The sequence below is a fragment of the Micropterus salmoides genome, unplaced genomic scaffold, assembly GCF_014851395.1.
Source record: "Micropterus salmoides isolate LMB-PRFRI ecotype aquatic unplaced genomic scaffold, ASM1485139v1 Ms_hic_scaffold_13, whole genome shotgun sequence".
NCBI classification, from domain to species: Eukaryota; Metazoa; Chordata; class Actinopteri; order Centrarchiformes; family Centrarchidae; genus Micropterus; species Micropterus salmoides.
The window spans coordinates 22,498,467-22,508,853 of NW_024040374.1; positions in this window are offsets into that span (position 1 = coordinate 22,498,467).

Consider the following 10,387-nt stretch of genomic DNA (forward strand, 5'->3'; position numbering starts at 1 on the left):
TTCATTTTTCAGGATATTTGGGATTCAATTCAATTCAGTTCAATTCAATTTTATTTATATAGCGCCAAATCACAACAACAGTTATCTCACAGCACTTTTCAAGGAAGGAGAGAGAGAGAGAGAGAGAGCAGGAGAGGAACAGAGAGAAAAAGAGAGGGATGGAAGGAGAGAGAGGGGAGGGAGGCAGCCTACACAATATACACACACAGAGGTACAGACAGTAAAGGTGATGTTGCTATAGACTGAATGAAAAATGGTATAGATATGTATAGTAGTGTTAATGATAACAATCGTAATGTTAATGATTATAATAACAATAATAACACTAGGACTAGTAACAATAGTTGTTGTAGCAGAGGATGTCGAGCAGGAACACGGGGGCAGCAGGTGACCTGCAGCCACAGATCCAGACTCCACAGCTCCAGAGCCAGAAAACCTGCAGGAAGTGATAGGAGGAGAGAGGAGAGGGATGAGAAAGCACAAGACTACCGGAAAGGGGAGAAGTTGTGTTAGTAACATGCAATAATGGGATGAGGTTGCATACAGAGGGAGAGAAAGTAGAGGTGAGAGGAGCTCAGTGCATCATGGGAAATCCCCCCGGCAGTCTAGGCCTATAGCAGCATAACTAAGGGATGGTTCAGGACTACCTGAGCCAGCCCTAACTATAAGCTTTATCAAAGAGGAAAGTCTTAAGCCTACTCTTAAATGTGGAGATGGTGTCTGCCTCCTGAACCCAAACTGGAACCTGGTTCCACAGGAGAGGAGCTTGATAGCTGAACGCTCTGGCTCCTAGTCTACTTTTGGAGACTCTAGGAACCACAAGTAACCCTGCATTCTGGGAGCGCAGTGCTCTGGTGGGGTAGTAAGGTACTATGAGCTCTTTAAGATAAGATGGTGCCTGACAATTAAGAGCTTTGTAGGTAAGAAGAATGATTTTAAATTCTATTCTGGATTTTACTGGAAGCCAATGCAGAGAAGCTAAAACAGGAGAAATATGATCTCTTTTCCTGGTTCCTGTCAGAACACGTGCTGCAGCATTCTGGATCAGCTGAAGAGTCTTAATGGACTTTTTCGAGCAGCCTGATAATAAGGAATTGCAGTAATCCAGCCTAGAAGTAACAAATGCATGGACTAGTTTTTCTGCATCATTTTTAGACAGGATGTTCCTGATTTTCGCAATATTACATAGGTGAAAAAAGGCGGTCCTTGAAATTTGCTTAATGTGAGACTTAAACGACATGTCCTGATCAAAGATAACTCCAAGATTCCTCACAGTCGTGCTGGAGGCCAAGGCGATGCCATCAAGGGAAACTATATCTTTAGATAATGCGTCACGGAGGTGATGAGAAAGTCAATACCATGCTCATGTTTGTACGGTTGATATGTAGCTGGAGCAAGGAAGTTAGCTTAGCTTAGCACAAAGACTGGAAACAGCTAGTGTTTAGTGCATTAAGACAACAATTTGGTGCTTCACAGGGGTTGTGTACCAAACTATTTCTTGGCTGCAACCAGTAACCTCCTAGAGTCTATGCTGGTTGCCTGGAAACTGCTACAAGCCAAGAAATAGTTACACAACCCCTCAACACATGAAGAATTGTAACACATTTTTAGAGATAAATGTCATATAATGAAATTTAGAGATGCTAGTAAGCGGAATGTGTTACCTTTGGTGGGAGCCAGGCTTGCTGCTTTCCCTGGTCATTCTGCTAAGCTAAGCTATCTAGCTACTCGCTGAAGCCTTATATTTAACAGACAGACATGAGAGTGGTATAAATCTTCTCTCTCTCCACCACATAGCAAATAATAAAATGTCAAACTTCTGCTTTAAAGCTGATTTAAAATACAAGGTTATTGCTCCATTGTATATGAACACAAACGCATGGACACACACAGACACACGTAGACATTTGAAGAGATCCGAGGAGACCATAAAATTGACTGTGCCAAAACAAGCCCACCATTATAGAGACAGATTGGGGGTGAAGCCTCTTGAAGATAGTGAGCCACCCCCAGACTGGAGGTGATAAACCTCCACCACCCCTGTCTCTTCCCCTCACTCCATTACCCATCCTGCTCCATCTTCACTCTTCTCCATCACCCTTCTAAACCCAAATCTTCACGCCTCCTTCCCCTGAGAAGACACCCCTTTGAGAGGAAGCCCTGCCCTGCCCTCCTTCCACCCCTCCCCTCGTACTGATCAGTAGGATTTACTGTGCAGTCGTCCACAGTTCTCAGCCGGTCACACACGCCCTCCGGGTCGATCCAGGTCGAATTCAATTTGTAAGATATTATATATTGATCCCTGAAGGGGGTGGGCATTGACCCACATGCACAATTCCTTGGATCATCATCACCATCACAGAAGTGTGGCAGTCTGAGCCAGTATTAGGGTCGGTGGCCTTAGGCCTTTAGTGGCGACCCTCTGTTACATCTGCTACCCGAGATCTTCTACACAACAATACTGTAAAGTAGGAATGAGCTTCTGATGAAGATGCGGCTCGGGTTGAAAAAATACCTTTGTGACAGGTTTGTTAATGCTCAAGGGGCCTCTTCTATGAAAATTTGTTGTCTGTTTTCTTTGGTAAAAGCAGCATATTTTGAAAAATGACTTAAATGGAAAACAGATGGATTTTTTCTTCTGTTCTATCTATTTATATAACTCTTCTTTGCATACGTTTTATGAAAAATTATAACCAGACATCCCCCAACGCATCCACTAACCATCACATGCTGCCATTTAGCTTAGCCAACAGGCTTTAAATCTTTCAGATCAATAGTTGTTCCCCAGTCTCTCCATCAAACCCACAAGTAAATAATTCAAATGAGATAGTTAAGCCCCTTGGAATATAAATTGTGAAGAAAAAAATCCTCATTGTGATTTGAACGTGCAATTTGCGGGCATAAAATTCAGTATGGTATCAGGAAGGGGCTGTCTATAAATTTGCGGGTTAAATCAATGGCCGCTTTGACTGGATAAATTGAGATCTGAAAAGCTTTTATGACTTTCCGATTACATTAACATCAAATATTCAGGAGGCTCCATATCACTTTCATATTAGGTAGATTGTGGTATTACACTGTTGTCAAAACAAAACGGCAACCATACGTTCAACCCAGAGCCTAAACATACATGTCAGATTAATAAAACCTCTGCCCCAAATTCTACCAAGCATATTTTTGTGCACCACAAATGACTGACACAAACAGATGAGCGGAGGTCCTGCATGGCTGCCACAGATAAGAGAAATAAGGTCACATGCTAACAGGGGAGAAACTGCTACGCCAAGGTGAGCAATGGCTATGGCATTTCACAAACTAGGCTAATTCCCCCGAAATTTTAGAAAGGGCACATTGCACATTATTGCATCACGATGTTGATCATGTTCAAAGCATATCAGAGTCACTTTTTTTTTTTCCTTTGCAGCTCTTTTTGTATCCCTGTGCACTTTAACATCCCTTGTCAAAGCTTCATAAACCATCACAACAAGCACATACATAAATTATAACGCTTCATGCTGTGCATTGTAAAACAAAGCTTGGAAAGTGGATATCCGCAGAAGTTACTGAATGGAACAAAGCAAAAATCTTTAAAGAACAAATGCGAATTAAATTCTTATTTCTGCCAGACGCTTCACAGAAATCCATTGTCTCAAACTGAGGACATGAGGGACTCTGTGCCTGCACATCTGTACTTAAGTGGGTAGCAATTCATCCATGCGTGTATGCGTGTGTGTGTATGTCATGTGTCTGTGGGGGAGAAAGAAAGCGACAGGAGGTAGTCTCAAGAGTCCCTGCGGGGTGAGTGTAGGACGGCACTGTGGAGTTTCCTCGTCAGCATGTGGGATTCCCTCTGTTTACCCCTCCACTTCCTGTCCCAGCAAGGAAGCATGAAACACTCGCCAACTCCCCTGGCAGGAAACACGAGCCCGCTTTGCTTTGTGACTCACATCATGACCTTCAGCCAAACCCTCATCACATGACAGTTTTAGAAGTGCCCAGGGGGAAATTTAAATGCTCTAAGAATACAAACGTGCGTGATGACAGTTTATTTATATTATGTGTCTCTTTCATTGTACGGTGTGTCTTTTGCCGGGGCTCTTTAAAAATAACACATTACTCTGGGGCAAATTTAGTTGCTGCAAGAAATATCACTAACACTAATCTTACATAGTCACTTGTCCCTTTCAAATGACAGAGGTCTACAAAAGTCATAAGCAGGAAATGTGGGTAAAAGCAACTTTGGGCTGAAGTAAGTAAGGGTTTCCTCCAGTTTTTCTACAGCTGTAGACTGTATCAACTTTTAATTGTGTTTTTACCATCTCACTGAAACTTTGATGGTATTTTATTTAAAGATTGAGACATTTAGTACATAGAGCTCTTGGAAACCCAATGTTCAGCGTAATAGGCGTTGTCGTTCCACCGAATAGCAGCTAGTTTATGCTACAATGAACATTGCAGAAGTGAGTACCATTGTAATAGTATGGCTTATTAATATTTAGTGAAATATGAATGGTGACAACAGACACCACATTTATGTGCTTTTGTATTTTTCTATCCTCTGTGAATATACAAGATTGCTGTTAGGTATGATCACATGTCTCTGAGGCTTTTACAGAACAGAAGTAAAACACTCTTTCAAGCTGACAATATAACAATTAAAATCTATCAACAGCTCACTACGACATTATTCCTACACTTGTAACACATTATACTGTACCTCAGAAAGACACGTGAAGAAAGAAAGAAAAGAAATAAAATACTACACCACTAGCTTCAGAATCTTACTTCAGAAAAGTACAGACCTACTATTGGGAAATGTGGTTAAATTACCAAAAGTAAAACTCATTATGCAGCAGGATGACCCATGTTAGTGTTGTATTACTGGATTATTATCACTGATGCATTCCTATGTAAGGATTTTATATTGTAGCGGGTAAGTAAAGCAATCATTTTTTTATATGTACATGAGTTTTGTGTGTAAAACCTTGAGCTGGAGCTTCTCCAACACCAGAGAATTGCACAGAACCAATTGGCTCCACCTGCATCAGTGAACTGTGCATTGTGTAAAATGTGAAGCCAGTTTTACGCCCAAAAAACTCCTCTGCTTCCAAAAATGCCTGTGATAGAAGCAAAAAAGACATGGGCTGAGGACCTTAAGTTGGATTGAATCAGCTGCCATGCTTGGATCCTCACCAAACATTATCCACTATTTTACATATATCCATGTTTTTGCCACAGAAGGTTTGTCCAATCACAAATGACTTTTTGACAAATGACATAGACAGACTTTATTGCCATTCAACAAAAATTCAAGTTGAAGAAATATGTTTAAACAGTAAATGGGAAAACCTAAAATTTATCTTCTATCAGCTAGAAAAACATTTCCACAAGCAATTTGAATTTCAGAAAGTTCACTAAAACCACACTGAATAACAGATTGAGCAGTGACTTTCTTATAAAGGTTAGCGCTACAGGCAACTCAGACATATTCAGCTCTTTAAGGACCTAATGAAAAATTCTCTGTCTCTAGCCAATATCAGCGTACGTAGATTCTCAAGCCTCTGGCAAGCATTAAAACATAATTTAATACTAATTTCTTGTTATTCACTTAAAATATATATTATTACTCCAAGGGAGTGGTAATTTGTTACACTTCTTATAATATTACTTTTCCATAATGCCCCAGATTGTGGCAATTTAATGCTCATTTAGTCTTCATTAAAAACTGGGATAATTCAATGGCTGTATGAAGAGTGTTGCAAAAATGGCAGGAATCATCTTCACCATGTAAGTTGATTAAATGAAAGCAACCACAGAAGGCCTACCCAAAGGTAACTTTCTGCAATCTCTGAAGGTAGCCTGCATGTTTTTTGGAAGGGGTTATTATAAAACATTTCACCAATATTTAGATTTTTTTTGTCAAATTTTGGACATTTGACAATGCTGTAATAAAAGTCACCAATATGACTAATGTAACAAATAACACTTGAGTTACTCCAGCATTCATAAACTACCAATAAAATTTAATGGCCTGTGGAGCCTGCGGATTTATTTTCTATGTAAATGACTTTTTTTTGGGAAGGTCAAAACGACGTGCCTTCTCTTCCGCTTCCCTACAGCGCCAGCTGTTTGCTATACTAGCTAACGTTAGCTTTTAAATGCAGTCCTCTAACTTCAAAAAACAACCGGCACGACAAAACAGAGTCCAGCAGGGACTCAGTCTAAAACAGTCTAAAGCAGGGATTGGCAAATAAGTCTGGCAGTGGGCAAAATTTTTTGAAGTCATTAGATGGCAGGCCAGAATATTGTTAACCATTTATATTCCAACATTTTACATTACATTAATTCATTTAGCTGATGCTTTTATCCAAAGCAACTTACAATTGCTATGCAAGTCAGAGGTTGCACGCCTCTGGAGCAACTAGGGATTAAGTGTCTTGCTCAGGGACACAATGGTGAATGGGTCACAGTGGGAAGTGAACCCATGTGTCCCACACCAAAGGCAAGCATCTTATCTATGCGCCATCACCACCCCCTCATTTACTGTGTTTGATTAGCTCAGTTAGTAGTGCACAGGACTCCTGTTCAGAGGGTTGTGTGTTTAGTTCTCACTTGCTGAAGTATTTTTTTTCTTTCTTTTTCAAGAAGAATAAAATACTATGTTGCTGGCGGGCCAGCTTTTTTAGCTGGCAAATGGTAGCTGACATTAGCTTGCTTGCTAGAAGGATGAATTGCTAGCTAGCTAACGTAGCAAAATACTGTCCCGAGTGGATGACGTCAGCTACTTCATCCAGACTTTGGCTGTGCAGTGCACAGTCCCTTGCCCAATTTAACCACAACTAACAAGGATGTCAGGGGGGCCAGGGGCAGCCTACTAGCTAACTGTAGCAAAACGTCTAACAAGCCAGTCAGCCATGATGGGGTAAGCTGGGGTTGGCTGCGGCTTAGCAATGTGGTGAGAGCAACCGAGCACGAGCGACAGGATAGTGACTGCACTTTAGTAATGGCCAATGGAGTCATCATTAACAAAGAGTTTTCTGAAAGTTACTGAAGCTGTAACTTTGCTGTCTGAAGCTGATGAGAATATCACTAGTTTTGCAGGTATTTGGTCATAAACAAAAATATTGAACAAACAAAAGATTTAACCTGATGGCGGTGTTACATAAAAAGTCAGGGGTTCACAAAAGTTATTACAATTTATCCTGAGGGGAATGTGAATGTCTGTACAAAATGTCATTCATGTTTCCCTTTGTTGTTAACCTCTTACCATTCCTGTAAAATTCATGCAAAATGCCTGTTCAAGGCATATCCAAAGTAAATTGAATGTAGTTCTTGAATCCTTTGGAGTAAATGCATGGTTTTGGGCTTCTCTGAAATATAACACAGTCAGAATCACTGTAAGTGCTACTGGAATTGAATAATGCAAGTTTAAACACACTAAAACTAATGTATTTTTTGTTTCCGCTTGAAAATGTTTGCTATCACATGCATGCAGACAACTATAGCTAAGACTTATGAGCTGGAAACCACTGTGGGGCCACAGCATAAAGCCTTACCTAGTCCAATTTTAAATTTTATATCAATACAAAGTTTTTCTGAGGTATTGTCTTAGTGTGTTTTTTCAAAAACAGCACTGCTCCTTGGCGGCAAGTTTCTTGGAAACGTTTTGAGATTTAACTCGTCACTGTATATCGTTATTTTGAGAATTTTATTGGCTACACGAAGTGCCAGTCATCAGCACAATTGGTTGCAATTGGGTCGGCCTACCCACAAAATAACAGGGGGTGGCCCTTCCATACAACACAGGCTCTTGTTAGCTATTGTAGGCTGTGAAAGGGACATGTGAGCTCCTATTGGATCAAATTAGGTGCTACATCCAAATCAGTTATTATGTTTATAATGACATACTAGCCGTGTCTGCCGGCAAATTTGAAACGATGCAGCAGCAGTCCCTGGGGATTTATTGATGGAATAATATGTTATGGACAAAATGTTTTACTGGATTGGATTGTCTGGACCTTTGACAACATAACAAGACCATTTTTATTGGAATATAATCGATCTGTGGAGTACTATGTGGCTTCATAGGTGAGTCTGTCAATTTTGTTTGTACTGGTTGGTCTGACAGACGTGCTGATTGTACCCGCTGTTGTGATTGTATCTTGACATGGTTTGCATTGGTTGAATCATGAGGATTTTAGCTTTCAAACGGTAAATCATATGAGTTTGAACTTAACATAGCAGTTTTGTGCACATACCAAAATGGAACGTTAAGGGGTTAAATATTTCATTCAAAAACACAAACCTCATGAAGGTTCTAGAGGAAGAGTCATTGGGATTCATCCTCTGGGCACCATGAATGTTTGTATCAAACATAGATGATGAGGTGTTTAACATAGTGGCAATAAAGGAAAATCAAGGGATCACCCAAGTCAGATGGATTCACAGTCTGTGAATATCTGCACCACATTTCATGACAATCCATTTAAAAGATGTTTCAGACGACCAACAGACTGTCATTGCCATCCCAGAGCCGCGATGCTGGCATGGCTAAAAAGCAAGAGTTTAGACAACAGTGTGTTTTTTGACTAATGGCTATGGTATCAAATTTATTTTCATCTTTGTTCTGCTTTTCTTGTTTCACTGAAAACATCTCACCAAAGCCTTTGAATTACGTCACGATGTATATGCACTGACTGAGTGATGGCTGGCTGTTGTTTTTCTTTCTGAGTTGACAGTCTTAGAAGTGTGCTTCCTTCCTCCCCTCCAGATTTCGGCTCTGTCTGAGTTTGGTGTCATGGGCCAACAGTCAGAGACGGGGCCGGCAGTGAGCCTGGACTACATCAAACACGCGCCAGACACTGCAGCCGGAAGACAAGCAGGAACCGTAAAGCTCTGCTCAGCTCTGTTGCTGTCTATCATCAAAAAACTGACCTAGAATGAGCAGTGCTGCATAGATGGGGTTGCCAGTCAGGTGGAGAGGGATGTGAGCCAACATTCAGTCTGCTTTTTGTCAGCGTGTTCCTCTGTTCAGCCTTGTCTGAACTTTCTGTTCAAGGGGAGAGAAAATGAGAATATCAGAGTTGATGTCAAGTTGCAACTGCATCGTCATTCACCTGCAATCCTTTCTCTTGGTGCAGGGCAATTACAAAATACAGTACATGTCAATTTTCTGAGGGACAAGGTTATTTTCAGAGAATGAAGATAAACTTCACTTGACTTGTATAATCGAGGAGCATAACAATACAAGCAGGTTCTCTCTGTGTTTTCCCTGCTGCAGCTTTTTGACATTTAGCAGAGATGTCTTTTGACTCAATGACTTGAAGAGCCAGTGCGTGACTGTTGCATTTCTCTCATCCATCCTCTCATCCTATCATTTTGTTGCCGATTTCTATGTTTAGTACAGACACGTGTAGAATAAATTAATGGGGTTTGTCCAAAAATGAGACAAACAGTTGAATGAAAAAAACTACTGGCAAGAAAGAGGAGCATATCATCTGAAGATGTGTGCCTTCAAAAGTTCATTTTTTTTAAATATTGATTGATGAACTGAAAAGAGCATTCGTTCACAAACTGTATAACATTTCAAACCGAAATCCTAACATGTCAGACCTGAATAAGACCAGACAGGACTTTAACCAAACCAAGCTAAACTAAGCCGATCCATGACCAGAGGACACTAGCCCAGACTGGACCGGATCAGAGCCGTCAGACGTCTGTCAGTCTGCACAGATCGTCTCAACCGGCCTGGAAGTATTGATCTCTCTGATTGATCTGAGGCTCTGTCCATCTGCCTGATCCAGACCTTAATGCCACAGCGTACACAGGACAAAGAGGTGGGGAGGGTGGAAAAGGATAGCAAAGGGAAGATAAACAGATAACACAGATAGGATGGTACATCAGAAACTGTAGGCGGAGTGGGAGGGGATTGAGAGAGCCAGTCTGGACAGCTGGTGTTGATAACTAATCTGCCATTGCTGGCGCTTTTTGTAAAACATGAAACCCGGCAACAAGATCGCATGAATTAATAAATGAACAATTTCTTCTACAATGGGGCCCCCTGTTCCATAGGGGTTTCTTTACACAGACACAATAGATGCTTAGAGGGGCCCACAGGGGTGTTCATTCCCTCAAGTACTAACTACACAGACCACAGCACGACTGAGAACCACTTGATCAAATAATGACACCAAGAGCTGATATCCTCGCTCCTGTAGCCGTCTGAGTAATACGCAGAGTGGGATCTGTGAATAGCATTTGGGAGGGAACCGACTGCCGCTTCTCTGTTTCTTTTTACGGTTATTTAGAGCAGGCCTAATAAGCAGTGTGGGTGGTGAATGAGGAACCATTAGCTCAATAGCTGAATGAAGCTCAGCTCAGCTCTTGC